The sequence below is a fragment of the Coturnix japonica genome, chromosome 2 (genome assembly GCF_054131305.1).
Source record: "Coturnix japonica strain WE chromosome 2, WE-NBRP24, whole genome shotgun sequence".
Classification (NCBI taxonomy): Eukaryota; Metazoa; Chordata; class Aves; order Galliformes; family Phasianidae; genus Coturnix; species Coturnix japonica.
The window spans coordinates 17,646,499-17,661,535 of NC_140664.1; positions in this window are offsets into that span (position 1 = coordinate 17,646,499).

The following is a 15,037-nucleotide window of genomic DNA, read 5'->3' on the forward strand; positions in this document are numbered from 1 at the left end:
AGGCCAAGATCTTTACGTCAGTGGAATTTACCTGGGAGATAACTTAGTTTTGAGCCACACTATTCTCTTCTAGGCAAATCTTTAGAGTGGTTGGAACCACAGACCTCCATCCTAGCAGAAAGTCTAGCTTTCAATTACATGTTCAGACACATGACTTCTCACAACCACACTCTGTTAACCTTCCCAGTAAATTCATTACATTTTTCTTGATGCATTCCAAACAAATCATACACCCAAACAAAACACTAAAATACACCCTCCCATGCCTCCACTCTTTTCCACTCCTGACCATTTCAGGGTTTTATCTTTTGTTCAGAGACCCCTTATCACACACAGGGCATTTCTTTCAAATCATGGGGCCACTCTGATTTTTCACCCTTTCTAAAACAGTCAAACTTTCTGCAATGAATACTCTATCCTCTGTATGAGGATGAAGCCACGAGCAAAACCAGTGTCAAGTTGTTGTTACCTTCCCCATTAAATAATGGCTTTCAATATAGTGCAAAATTGTAATATTTGCAGAACGTTATTATTTCATTTCTCCAAATGTTACGTACTTCTTTTGCTGACTTCAATCTTTTTGAACTGCCAACCAGTGCTTGGAAGACCACACAAAGTGGCCCATGGATTTTTTTTTCCCTTAAAATTTAAGAAATTCTTTATTTTAAAGTGTTTGAGAGAAATTATTTAAGTGACGCAAATGCATCACATTAATAACAGCTATTAACCTTTATGACCAAGAAGAGTGGTACTTGTTTCTCTTTCCAAAACTCGAAACTTTTGTGTGCATTTTGTTTTGTTTTGTTTTTAATTAAAACTCCAGAACAGCATCTTCTGTGTTTCTGGTAATGATTCTCAACTTTGTATCCCAATGGAGAAACATGTAAATATACTCTCTTGTGTCTATTTGTTCCTTCCATTAGCTCAAGAAATGTGTTTTCCTCGCTCTGCATTTAGTTTAGCCAACTGGTGACAGAAGTAGTCATTTGTGTTAATACACACAGAGCAGAGTTAGCAACAGAACAGACTACAAGACTTGGTAACATAATATGACCATCTGAGGAAACAACAGTTGCACAGAATGTTATGTCTTAAGAGTATTCTTGATTATTTATGTGCTCATTGTCAACATGGATGGACAATGTTTTATAAATTATTGACAGCTGCCATTGGAAACTTCTTCATTTTGAGGACTTTTCAATATTTTCTGTTGTCCTTGAAATCACTGAGAAGTCTGCTCCTGACTTTTACACTATAACAGAGCAAAGGGACTTAGGTTCAATCCCCTGTCTGACTCAACGTTATAGGAAATGTTCCCGTATTATCAAATGATTTGGGAATATGTGGATGCAAGAATCTAGAACTACTCAAAAAATACCGACCTTCCTAACTGTGTGCTAAAGAAATGAGGTATTTGTGTACAAAAGACAAGTGAGGCTTGACTGGTTTTGTGCCACTCTGGCAATATAAGCATGGTTTTGCTCCGACTGTGTCAGTCTGTTCTGAATCTGCCCTTAAAAGTTGAAAAAATTTGAGTGATTTTACCACTAAACTCTGTAACAGGAAAACATTAAAAATAGCAAGGGATATTGCTCAGTGTTTACTTAGAACTCTTGCTAAATTTTAGTGCCCAAATATATTTCTAGAAAAACACATATATTAAAATACAGATAAAGCTGTTCATCAGCAAGAGATGGTGAAAATATACCTAGCATTCAACACAGTCTAAAAAATTTAGAATTATTCTAACTCTTGGAAGAGAAGCATGTTGTATCTTACTGCTGTGTCACTGAGACATTCAGAAAAGCTTATTGCTTCCCAGCAACTACAATTTGAAGGAAAAATATTAAAAAAAGAAATCTTTAAGAAGTCACAGAATCAAAGAGCACTTAGGTTGACAGATGCCTTTGGACAGCATCTGGTCCAGCCCCTTGTTCATGTAGAGCCAGCTACAGCAGGTTGCTCAGGGCCACATGCAGTCACAGTTTGATTATCTCCAGTGATGGAGACTCCTCATCCTCTGTTTAACTTGTGCCACTGTTGGACCACCTGAGCATATGAGTCACACCAGGGTCGAACAGAGGGAAAAGATCATTTCCCTTGACCTGATGGTAACGTCCTGCCTAATGCAGCCCAGCATACATTGACTTCCTTGCTATACATTGCTGGCTTATAGTCAACCCTTGTCCATTCTCCCAGGACATTCTCTGTAAAGCTGCTCCCCAGCCAGTTGGCTCCCAGCCTATGCTTGTGAATGAAAATATTTTTCATCTACACTGGGGCTAAAAACTAAGAGTAAGCATTCAAAAGGGCAATGGCACCTTGGAGCTATTAGTTGGACTTTATATCTATGCAGTCCCAGAAGTACTTCCAGTACTGACTTCAAGTCCTGAGAGGCAATAGGAGCAGGACACTTCACATCTGCCTTCACATCTTTGCATGTGAGCTTGACACTCACAGGTCACTTTATGGACAGTATAAATGTGCAGGGTACAACAGTGACTTGCACTAAGAATTAGGTTATGCGGCACAGCTGCTTGTGTCCTCCATCTGCTGTAAGGGGAACCTAAGTGAATACATGGGTCAGATGAATCTGTCCTTTGGTCTCTATGCTTTCACAGCAAAATATAGGACACTGGATAAGTGCAGGTTAAACACACCTCTGCAGAGTCTGAAGGGAGGCCTGCTTTTAGGGGTGTACTGATTATGTGTCACAACAACAACACAGTGTCCAAATCCTGTAGTTAGGATGCTACCTCCTTCTGCCTTGGCTGTAATGGTCAGGCCTCAGGGTTACCAGAGCATCTAGATTCTCCTTTGCTCTCCAGTCCTTTCGCAAAGGCTCTTTCCTCTGCAGAGGTACTTTAAATTGCTTAAATAGTGCAAGATCTGAAACAAAGCATCCTTCTACTCAGCCACTAGGCAAAACAAACTCAGAATGGCTTCTTTCTTGCTCAATTTTTATAGAAACTGAGGTAAGCCAGTCAATCATAGAATTACCCAGGTTGGAAAAGACCTTGGAGATCATCAAGTCCAACCGCAGCCTAACCATAGTACCCTAACTCTAAAAACCCTCTGCTAAATCATATCCCAGAGCACCACATCCAAACGGCTCTTAAACACATCCAGGGATCCCATCCAAAGGACATGGCTGGGAAGAACACAGTCCCACAGAACTGCCACAGGGCTGCAGGTGCCCAGAAAAGACAGAAAGATTTTGAAAAACCTGTTACTTCAGAGTCAAAATTTCTACATCTCTTCTTTTTCCTCCCTTCCTGTGCTTGATGTGCTCACTCCAACACTATTTCACAATAGCCTATGACTTGCATTTCATCCCCGCAGTGAAGAGGCAAGAACGTTTGGATGCTGTAAGCATTTATTTTCATATTTCAACTTACAATTCAAATATCAAGTCTGAGGTTGAAATGCACTATTTTAGACAAGTTATAACTTTCTGTGATGTTTTGCACCTCCTTTGCTGTCTCATTTCAATACTGCCTTAGGATGTCTGGGAATGTCAACAAGCAAAACAGCTCCAGTTTTCCTATGCATTTTTAACAAATAAATTGCAAACATGGTTATTGCTAAATGAAGCTGTGCCTTTCTATACAAGTTCTTCCACAAATACATGTTTTGTACTAATATGAAGAAAAATCCTTCAAGTTCTGACTGTTCTTGCGATACAGCACTCATTTTGCTGGAGCTGTAGATACATGAATGACTAAACCAAGGGCAGAGAGTTGAAGCTTATATGCCTGGAATATGTACGAACCACCAAGCATTGTGAAATCTCATGGCCAGGCAAAGGCCCCAACAATGGCATTCCCCTTCAGTTCTTTGCACACACACAAACAAAGCTGTAATGACAAGCTGCGGAATGCGCAATGACTGCAGATGATAACAGCAGCCAGTTGCAAATGACCCAAAAGTGACTTCTAAGCCACTAAGGGCAGCAAGTTGTGTTTGCTGTGATGTCACATCAGAGCCAGAGCTGATGTGTCTTGTTTCTGTTTCAGGTCTTGTCTGAGTGAGGGCAAAATTCATGGCATGCAATTGACAAACTGGCTGAGGACTGTAATGGATTTTTAATTTCTTTGGCCCCTAGCACAGAATCCATCACTCTCTATCAGAGCAAATATCAACAGAATCAGTGGATCTTGCACAACTGTTTCTAAATTCAGTGTGAATTTCTTTTTCACACTACCTAATCCTAAGTCTATTATAATCAACAAATTTCCCATGTGGACGCAGTATAGAAGACGATACTAATGTTAGGCCTAACTTTTAGCAGAGCTCACTAACGTGCTTAGATTCTTGTTTCTTACGTGTGAGGCACAGCAAATCAGTATAAATCAGTAAGACATAAGTGAAGTTGCTCAGCAGTAACTACTAACAACTCCTTGAGAACGTTGTCCTCTTCACATGCAAGCAAATGATAAAATCATAGAATCACAGAACGCCTTGGGTTGGAAGGGACCTTAAATCCTATCCAATTCCAACCATCTTCCAGGTCGGGGCCCCATCCAACCTGGCCTTAAATGCCTCCAGGAATGGAGCAACCACGGCTTCACTGAACAGCCTGTGACAGTGTCTTACTACCCACTGAGTAAAAAAACTCTAATATATAATCTAAATCTCCTCCCTTTTAATTTAAAACCATTCCCCCCTTTGTCTCATCAGTCTATGCCCATGTAAATAGTCACTCTCCCTCCTGTTTATAAGCTTTCTTTAAGTACAGAAAGGTCACAGTGAGGTCTCCCTGGAGCCTTCTTTTCTCGTTAGTTTCAAATTGACCCACTTTTTTAGCAAACCTGCTGAAAGTGCACTGAATCCTACTACTTAGGTCACTGATAAAGATGTTGAAGAGCACTGGTTTCAAGATGGACCCCTGGGGGAATACTACTCACAAACAGCTTACACCTGAACATAGAGCTGCTGACCACATCTCTCTGGATACAATCACCCAAACAATGCTTTATTCACCAAATAGTCCACCCTACAAATCCATAGCTCTCTGATTTAGAGAAAAGAATGTGGTGTGGGACCATGTCAATAGCTGTGCAGAAGTCCAGGCAGATGACATGAGTTGTTTTCCACTGGTGCTCTGATCCTTGATGGGAAAATGCTATGTCCTACTGTGATGGTACTGCTTTCCTACTCTGCAGCTCCAAGTTTCCCTGCTATCATCTGCCTGCTTAGGCACCCTTCTTGAACAGGCATAGTTCAGCTCAGGAGGATGGATGAAAACATTATGTAGTGATGCAGCTGTGGGCCATCTGCTCTCTAGACTTTGCTTTTAGCCATAGGACCTACAGATGTGTATGTGTATGTTACTACAAAGAACAGAACAAGCAATTGTGTGTGTTTTGAGGCTGAAGCTGTGAATGGGAATGATTAAGTAGATAGGCTGTAGTAACTAGGATTTGTCAAAGTAGTGCCTCAAGCACGCATACCCACAACTGTGTAGCAGTGCCCTGAGCTGGTGCTTCTCTCCGGACATTGAGTATCTGATTGTTATATGCAGAACAAAGAAGACATAACAAAATGGGTAATACATTCTGATAATGCTTCCTGGTTCGTGCCGTTCTGGCAATGCATAGAGCATCACTTTGTGGATTCAGGTAGGGTGCGAGTATGGCTGACTAATACCCAGATATCAATGCAACTTTACTCACTGGAACATGACTGACCACCTGTGATCAGTCAAGATAACTGTCAGAGGTTGCAAAATGGAGGATTTTGTATCTGTAGGTGCAGCTAACTAAGGCTAAGAGTGGGTCTGCACCAAGGTTCTATTGTGAAAAGGCACATATGAGCTGCTGCAGCCAAGCACTGAATAGTAGGTATGAATGATTGTTCCAAAGGGTCACATGAAGAGGAAGTCTGAATATGGAGATTTATCTTTTCCTGATACCAAAATACACAGAAGGGAATAGACAGATTGCTCATATGTGCTCTTTTTGCCATTCCTTTCCTCAACTCTCAGCTCAGATATTTATTTAAACCTCTTCTGAGCTGATTTTCCACTCTTGTAAGACAGACTTAACTCTAACTTAAAGGGAACTCAGTAAGGTCTGTATAGCATTGTTCTTCGTGTAAACATAAAAAATACCACAGTAAAAGTTGAAGTAAGTTCAGAGCACAACCTTGAGTGGCATTTATCTGTTAATGATTCCTTAATTGTTATGTCTGTCAAATAACATAATTAGAGGAACTGAAAAAATGTCTCCGCTGATAGCTATGACTACTCTGGTGGAAGATACAGATCAGTCTAGGATGAGTCAAAGACAGGGTATGAGAAACATTGCAGTGACACAGGCTTGGTTTCAGATGGTCTGTGGAGAAACACCAGTTATGGAAGTGTTACATTTCATCTGACCCTGGCATTGCAGGAAGAGAAGCTTTCAAAGACTGGGGAGAGATTATAAATCTTGATCTCCTTGCTTTAAAACACAATAGCTGGCTCAGAGAGGCAGTCTTAACATTTTTGGTCTGCCTGCAGAACATGTTCGGCTACACTACATAACTGTGGTTTTCCTTCCTATTAAAACCAGGATATCATGCATTCAGCTACTAAATTCCTTTATTTTTGTTATGCAAATACGTAATACTCACTATTGCAAGCTCTGTGCTACAAAGAAACCTCCCCAGCAAAATGATGGAGAGCTCCCAGCCTTGCCACAGAGCCTTCTGAATGCCAGCAGCCATCGCCACTGTCACAGAGCCAGCCCTGGGGAGGCTGCTAACAGGCTTTCCCTCTGCCAGACACCCGTTACATGAGATGTGGCTGTGGGAGATAAACCACAGTTTAAGCTTCTCAGAGCTATGGTTTGGAGGAACCATTTTCCTAATCTTCCTCCATTTCGCCTTATGGCATTTTTTGTTTTCATGGCTGGTCCCTATTAACAGAAAAAGAAAGCTGTTATCCCTTCCTCCTGGCACAGTGTTTTGGTTCCTTCACTGAATGCCTGTGCATTCTGACTTACTATTAATTTTATTAACATTATAAAAGATATTTATGACAATATGAAAGCAAATGGGCAATATTTTAAATGGCCTCTGTACAGTACTCAGAAATCTCATGTTTCATGTCTTAGCCCTAACAATTCATGAATACATCACATTCCTCCTTTTTGCCCCAGTAGCCACAAGCAGTCCTACTGATTTCCATTGTATTTCCACGGTGAGGTCTGGAGCCAAGGTTTTAGTGCAAGTGGTTTTACAGTCTAGCAGCATCCAGAGGCAATGTGGAGATGCTTTCATTAGTACCGCATCAGTGGATAAAGGGAAGGCTTTATTGCCCAAGGCAACAGAGCCAGCCCTAACTTTGTATCTGGGAAATTCAGTTCACTGTTTGCTGAGAGAGCTTGATAAGAAGAGTTTCTGAAATCAGTTTTATTCATCTAAACAAGATGAAAAGGGGACAAAACCCTCAACACAATCAGAAAAATATGTGTTTGTTGAAATTTTCACTGTTGAAAGTCACAAGTTGGCATCTGCCTCCTGACCAAAGCTTTGAGGCCATTGAGGTCAAGCAGCCACTGATGTTACAGACTGGATTGTTACCAGTCTGAAAAATGTTGATACTGTCACAAACTGAATGTCCATACCATCGCTTCATTTCTCAGGTTTTTGACCTCTATACCTGTGGGACATTAAGACCAGAGGCGAAATCCTTTCCAGCGCTGGATGTGTGACACATAATCACTCCCACCTCATAGATTCACAGATACATCATTGAGAAGTGAAACTGGTTGTTGCAGTTAGCAGAGGTCGATGTCGTGAAACAACAGCACCATCTTAACATCAGTGGTTTGTAGACCCATTAGGATTTAGCTTTCTGTGTGAACAAGATGAACCACTTAACAGAACCTCCAAATATGCTGTGACCTGCAGTGGAATAAATTAATCCTTTAGTATTAATCCTGTTGCTGTAAGGATGAAAAAGAGAACCTAAACAAATTCTCCATGGGCAAGAAGAGCCCACAGATCCAATTAACAGGGAACAAACTGTGCTGAAAAGACTTTCTTTTCCCTTTCCTGGGCCATGGAAAGCAAAAATGTTCAATAAGCAATAAAAATGGGAATTTACTGTGGGAACCAAACCTTTTAACACAGGCAATGGGAGGCTTTAGCAGAGATATATCCTTCTACATCTTCATTTCCTGCCCCCTTTCGGTGCACAGGGTGGCAAACCCAAGCTTTTTATTTCCCTTCTGTTTCTGAGGCTCTGGAGGTCCCTGGGTGACCCGGAGTTCGGACCCTATGACAGGGATATCCTTCCTGTCAGCCACCCTCAGTGACTGCTGCTGTGGTGGCCTCATCCTCAGCCAGCTGCCTCTTTCAGTGCACCACTTTATTTACCTTCATTAAATTCTGGAGAAATCCAGTGTTTTCTCCTACAGAATATATCACACTCAACAGCTGTTGTCAACAGTGCTTTAATAGCAGGTAATAAAACTTTTATGGAAGTATTTTACTGTGCTTTGCCCTAAACAAAAGCACATGTAAATAAAGGCTGCTCTTTGAACTCTGGATTGGAGCCAGCAATGGGATGCTACACCATTGCTGAGTGTGGTGCATCCTCTGTTCATCCAGATTGTGTGGATGAACAGCCCTGCTCACCTTTCTCTGTTAAAACCTGAAGATAAGCTTTAACAGAAATGAGTTTTACTAGAGGGAAAACATTCAAGAAACTGGCTTTCTGTGTTGTTCATATACAGTCACCACTACATTAAAAAAATAAATAAATAAAATCCAACTTCTGCATATTTCTTTTCCATTCATAAGTGACAAATCCTTAAAAGTCAATGAACAGAAATCCACAGGGCGAAGTTTTAATTGCATCAGTCAAAAGGAATTTTGTTGACTTGGATGATATAAAGATCCAAGACCGTCATCTCCAGGGTGCCTCCTCAGGTTGAAACAGCAAATTGCTTTCAAAAAGATAGTGCAGCTCCTGGGTTGTTGTTTTCTTTCTGTGTGTATTTATGCTGAAACCATGGAGGCTAACTTGCAAGTTCCAGTTTCTTCCTTATGCAACATCTTTTCTATAAACTGTAGTTCAAGATAAGTTACAAGTCAATTAATAGTTCAGCTGAAGGTTAATAGCAGAGCCAGAAGAAGGCCAGACAAGAAGCACAGGTAGAAACCAAATGGCATAATCTCTAAAGCTGCTGAAATTAAGCTGAATAAGTAGTAGTACAAATACACCCTCACAAATCCACTCTCCAAGGAACAGTATGTTGTTCACTAACATGTCTGCACAAACATGATTTGGATGCCATGACCACTTCCTCTGACTACAGAGGAAAATAAATGAATGTGAAAAGGCATGGGTGTACCTAGGCCTCCTCTAGCCCGTTCTGCATGGTAGTGCAGTGTTGTCACTTCCTTGCTCTTGGCTGGCCTCTTGGTGTCCATAGGACTCAAAGGAAGTTTTCTTATGATGTGTTCTTAAATGATGGTATACATGCTGTTTTAGGCTGGAGTTTGTGTTACAAAACCAATCTATTAAAGTCTGTCTCATCCTGCTGGGGCAGCAGTGATTACTGCAGTTCTTATATAACCAGACCTAAATTAGCACAGCATTCTGCACAGCCCCATATCGTCCCAGCACCAGACGTGCCATTTTAGCCTGTATCCACACCTTCCACAGGTCGACATCCTACTGGTATTACTGGAACTGACTTCAAAAGGTAAAGATCTTAACTGAAATGACATTCTTTATCATTTCTCTGGGTTGGGTGACACTTCGGAGTTTTGCTTCATTTTCAAGTGTCCTCCATATTTACTGATTGCATTGGGTATTTTCTTCCAAACTGGAAGCCCATCAGACATTTGTGTCAAAATAAAATCAGGTTACAAAGTATTTTGCCTGCTATCCTGCAGCAGCTATCCTGCCATTCTGCACAGCTAAAGATGTGCTTCTGTACTAGAGCCACACAGGAGGCCTCAAAGTCCATTTAAGTCAATTGAAAGTCTAACTTATTGGGATTCAGCTGACTAGATGTGCGTCTGAGCTATTCCCTTCATAGACAGCTACAAGAATAGGTACAGCTAAGCTATGATCTGTTCCCATTTTAAAGGAGACATCTAAAATACCAGATTGACTGAGTACAAAGTACAGTTTCCACTGTCTGTAAGGGGAAAGCAGAATACTCAGGTTCATGTGTCCACCTGGCAGACTACTGAAATTAGGAGAGATGAGTCTGGCACCTAAAAACCTGCTAGACAGTAGAGTACCTTCAGACTTCAGCAGGAGGAAGGTGACTCTGAGGTGAAGGCAGAGAAACAGTGCAGGGAGCAAGAGGTGATGGTAAATTTGCTGCTGTAGTATATGAAGAATGGATAACCCTAAATTAGGCATTTATGTAACTGATGCAGTGGTGAACAGAGCCTTGTGTTAAGGCAAGAAGAGAGCCAATATCTAATGGGGATCAACAACCACAGAATCTGTCCTGTGTAAAACATGGAACAATTCTTCCTACAGGAACAACCATCAGAGGGATTTAATGTGCCTCGGTATCTGTGGGATATCAGTGGGTAGTTTATTTGCTCTCCCTGTGGAGTCTCAGTCTTTCAGGGGAGTGGAAACTCTGGCAGAGGGCTCTTCTCAGATACTGCACCAAAATGGATGCACTGACATAGTCAGTGATGATGGAAAATAATTAGAGGACAGGTCTTGTCCTACAGCTTCTGGTGCCTTCATGTCACTCAAGAGCCTAAGAGTCTTTCCAGCTCCTCCTCATTGGCAATTAATTATTCACTTTTGATGCTTTCATTTTAATGTTCACTGAGACATGAAAAACGCTGATGACAAACACAGCCCTGGCTACATGCTGATCACCATCTAACTCAACCATGCCTGTCACCTGTGGAGATTCTGAGTTTCACATTCACAGTAAACTTACTGGAGATGAAATCTACCAATAAAAGAAAGTTCCAGTAAGGGCATAGTGGGAGATGTTTGCATCACAGCTTCCTCCAGTTTGCTTCTCCCCATGCAGAGCTTTGGTTAATAGCTCGTCCTAAAACACATTCAGTTTGTTCATTTCCAGGGGGGATGATATATGAGATTTTGCTTAATTTGACAATGGCCCATTGTGAGGCCTTGCAAGGCAGGCACTTATCCCTTAACTTTCTTTTCTGCATGAATTGGGAGCTTTTTCCTTCCAATTTGCCTTTTTCTTCTTGGCCTCTTCCCAAAACAACGCTGTATGTACATATATTTTATTGCATTTTTCCAGAGAAGAATTTGTCTTGAACAACTCAAGCTGCATGAATAGTAACATGTAGTCAGTAAATAACAGGATAGTTAAAAAATAAATCAAATAACAACAACAACAATAATAATAAAAAAATCCAACCCAACAATACATTAGGGCTTAAGGGAACTGGAGAAAGAAAGAAATTGGAGAAAGAGAGTGTGTCCATTACAGACTCATAAACATGATCTTTATAAAATTTCTTTTCACTGTTATTTGGCATCCTTACAGACTGAAAACATGCAGTAAGATTAAGACCAGCCAGGGGGACCATGGGAGTCACTGTGTTGGATCACAACCTCTCACTCCACCTGGGTTTGATTGTACTCCAGCTAAATGCTTCAAATGAAAGATTGTGATTTCCTTGGAAGAACAGAGCAGGATAATTCAACTTGCCAGAAGAGCATATGCTTCTGTCTGATGCTTGGAAATCAGCTTCAGCTCTGAAACACAGGTAATTATACCCCTTCCATAAATTACTTAGGGGCATTTATTTTATCTAGGTCAATGACAGCTTTTAGCAGGAAAACAAAACAAAGCAAACACAAAAATAAAATGACCAAAGAACAAACACTTGCATGTTGATTTATTCATTTTAACTATTGAAATGCTTATGGAAAGAAAATGACAGGTGCTCAACTAGAATAGACAACACTTGGCCAAGGGATGGAGATATATGAATTAAATCACTTAGTAGTTTGGGGTTTTTTTGTTTCTTTTTTGTAATTATGACTCTAATTTATCCTTAGGCTTTAAATAATTTGCTTGATTCATTCATGCCGTTCCTTTTGCGATCAATCAATCTCAAGTCTCTTCTCTTTTTACGAACTCATCCACAAAAGACCAACTTAAGTAAGATAAAGATTTGTCCAGAACTACAAACTTCTGGGAAAGCTAAAAATGGCCACGGTCCTACTGCTTATTGCTCCTGAAGCAGCTCTTCAGCAAGCTGGTTGGTTCCTATCCCTCTGGTAGGTGGCTGTGTGTGTGCATATATGCAGGATGCACGTGGTTGCACTTTCTATAACCCCCTCCAGCATATATGCAGGATGCACGTGGTTGTACTTTCTATAACTCCCTCCAGCATCTATACCTCTCATATCTTCTGTGCTGGCAGCAATACACTGTGGCTCTTCAACATCTCCCCAACATTTCATTTAACTCCATGTAATGCCTAGGTTCTCCCTGGGCAGGCAAGAAATGGCCCTCTTATTTTAAGGGCCAAAATTTCCAGTTTTGCATGCACTGCTGAGGAACCTGGCTGTGTTACAACAGCTTTTTGTTCCTGAATTCAACCTTTATTCCTTAACAGTTCATGCATTTATTTAAGTATTTATTTAAGGCCACATGAATAAAGAACAGCCTTAAATATTTGGCAACATATTCCCAACTTGAAAAGGACTGATCTATCCTTTGATCATCCACTTGAGTTCCTATCTAGTTCTGTATTACCAAGTTTACGGGCTCTCAGGCAGGAATGCCAGGCCATACCCTAAAGCCCTGGCTAATACTATATGAACTGTGCCACCAATGGTAAAGCCTCATGTGCTTTTAACTTGTGCCAGACAGCACTCTCCAAGGCAATGCTTTGAGAGTAGCATGAATCAATGCTTATTCCCAGTAGCTTGGTCAAGGCAATTTTATTTGAGGAAGAAAGGGAGAGGAAGCAGTAAATGAGTCTGGAGAAGACTAAACAGCCATGCTGTGCCCACAGACTGGCAGATGTGACCTAACTGAATGAGGTCCAGAGGCTGTAGTGAGGCAGGGACATTGGGATGATGCTGTCATAGGGCTTCAACAGCAGGTGACATTTGGTTTGTCCTCAGGAACTCAAGTTGCTGTTTGAAAGCAGAAATAAGTCCAAACTGATGCCATGGTCTGTCACCATGGTCAAGGCCTGCTTCAATGTTAGACTGAAGTTCCAGCCTTGATGCGTCTCTGAGCAGCCTAGTCTAGTGTTTGGCAACCCTACTTGTGGCAGGGGGTAGAAACTAGATGATCTTTTCAATCCAGACCATTCTATGATTCTGAGGTTAGCATGAGAGGGTGATGGGGTACTTTGGTGGAGGGATTAGCATCAGTGGGTAACCTTTCTCCTTCTTTACATTTTTGCCATCATTGCATTTAAACTGTCATTCAGGTCTTAGAAGAGAGATTTTTCCCAAATGATTTCTGGGAGCAGTCAGTGCAGAATAAAATAAGCTCTGATTTTTCTTCCTTTATGTCTTATCCAAAGGGCAGCACTGTGATTTCAGGAACTATTTGCATGGCCTGCCTTGGTAGCAGAATTGCCTTGGGCCTCCTATGTAGCTGATGGTAAAAGGTGCTCAAAAATGACTTTCCAGAGGATCTCAAATTAGAAATACCCTGGAGGGCCTGCTGTCTCTTTCCACTGAATACAATTAAATAGACTCTTAATTTTGGCCCTCTGAATTTCACCTAAATTAGATGCCTAAAGACAGCCTGAGTATCCATCTGAGGCTGTATGTGTGGCTTGCTGAACTGCATTGACACCCAGCTGTCACAGTTAAGTTTGTTAATCAACACTGATTAGGAACGCAAAGCTGCTGAGGGAGGAAGAGAGAAAACTATATGCCAGATTATTCTGAATCTGTTACCGAAGGCATCTACTCACATTTTAAGTATAAATCAGACATATATTAAATGTGGAAAGGTCATGCTGAGGCAGATTGGACTTGCTCTCAGTTTGTGGATCACCCTGAAGAAAGCAAAGAAGGTAAACAGGTTAAAAAAACTAATACAATTTCTAGACAAAAATAAGTTTTTAGTTACCCAATTTATTTACAGATATTGTGAATTTTACTGATCTCTCAGGACACGAAGTCCTGGGTTAGAAATGGACAGACATATCTCACAGTAATTAGTAGTCTTAAGTGGAGATTCTCATGCTCATTTTCATAGAATCATCATAGAATCAAAGCATGGCCTGGGTTGAAAAGGACTACAATGATCATCTAGTTTCAACTCCCTGCTTTGTGCAGGGTTGTCAACCAACAAACCAGGCTGCCCAGAGCCACATCCCAGCTTTGTTTTGAATGCCTCCAGGGATGTGGCATCCACAGCCTCCTTGGGCAACCTGTTCCCAAGAAAAATCTTTGTCTTTGGGTCCTTGCCAGTGTGTTATAGGCCATAAGAAGGAACCTGAAATGTCACCAGGCTTATTAACCCAGTTGCTTCCCATGCAGTAGCACTCTCACTGCTCTGGGGCCTGTGATAATCAACTCTTTCCCCCATCTTCAGGGCAGCTGCCTGCCACTATTCAGAAGTGCTGCAGCTGAATGCTAATTAACCAAACACAAGCCAGGGGATCAATAAAATATCTTCCCCATTGTTATACTGATAATTTCACAATCCTAGTTCATCCCTCGCTCTTCCCTAAATCTGCTTTTGATTCTCTTTAAGAGGGTAGTGACTTTGGTAGCTATTCTTACTCAAACTAGGTTGACATTCACTGGCAAACACAATACTGGCCTTTTTGTTCATGTGCTGGATGCTCTATTTGCATAGCGGGATGGTTTGTTGAGTTTTGGCCTAGTAAGAGTTGGCATTTTGTTTTGTTTTCACTTCAGTGAGTACTGTTACTTTAAGATGAAGCTCATCTCTAAACCACTAATTGTTCTCAAACCACAACTGCAGTTAGAGAGGACTAACACCTCTCACACCAGCCACACTAACAATTGCTTGGAGAAACAATCCATCCCAGAGACACAGCCTACTGGTACCAGTCCCACTCCCACTGCTGAGATATC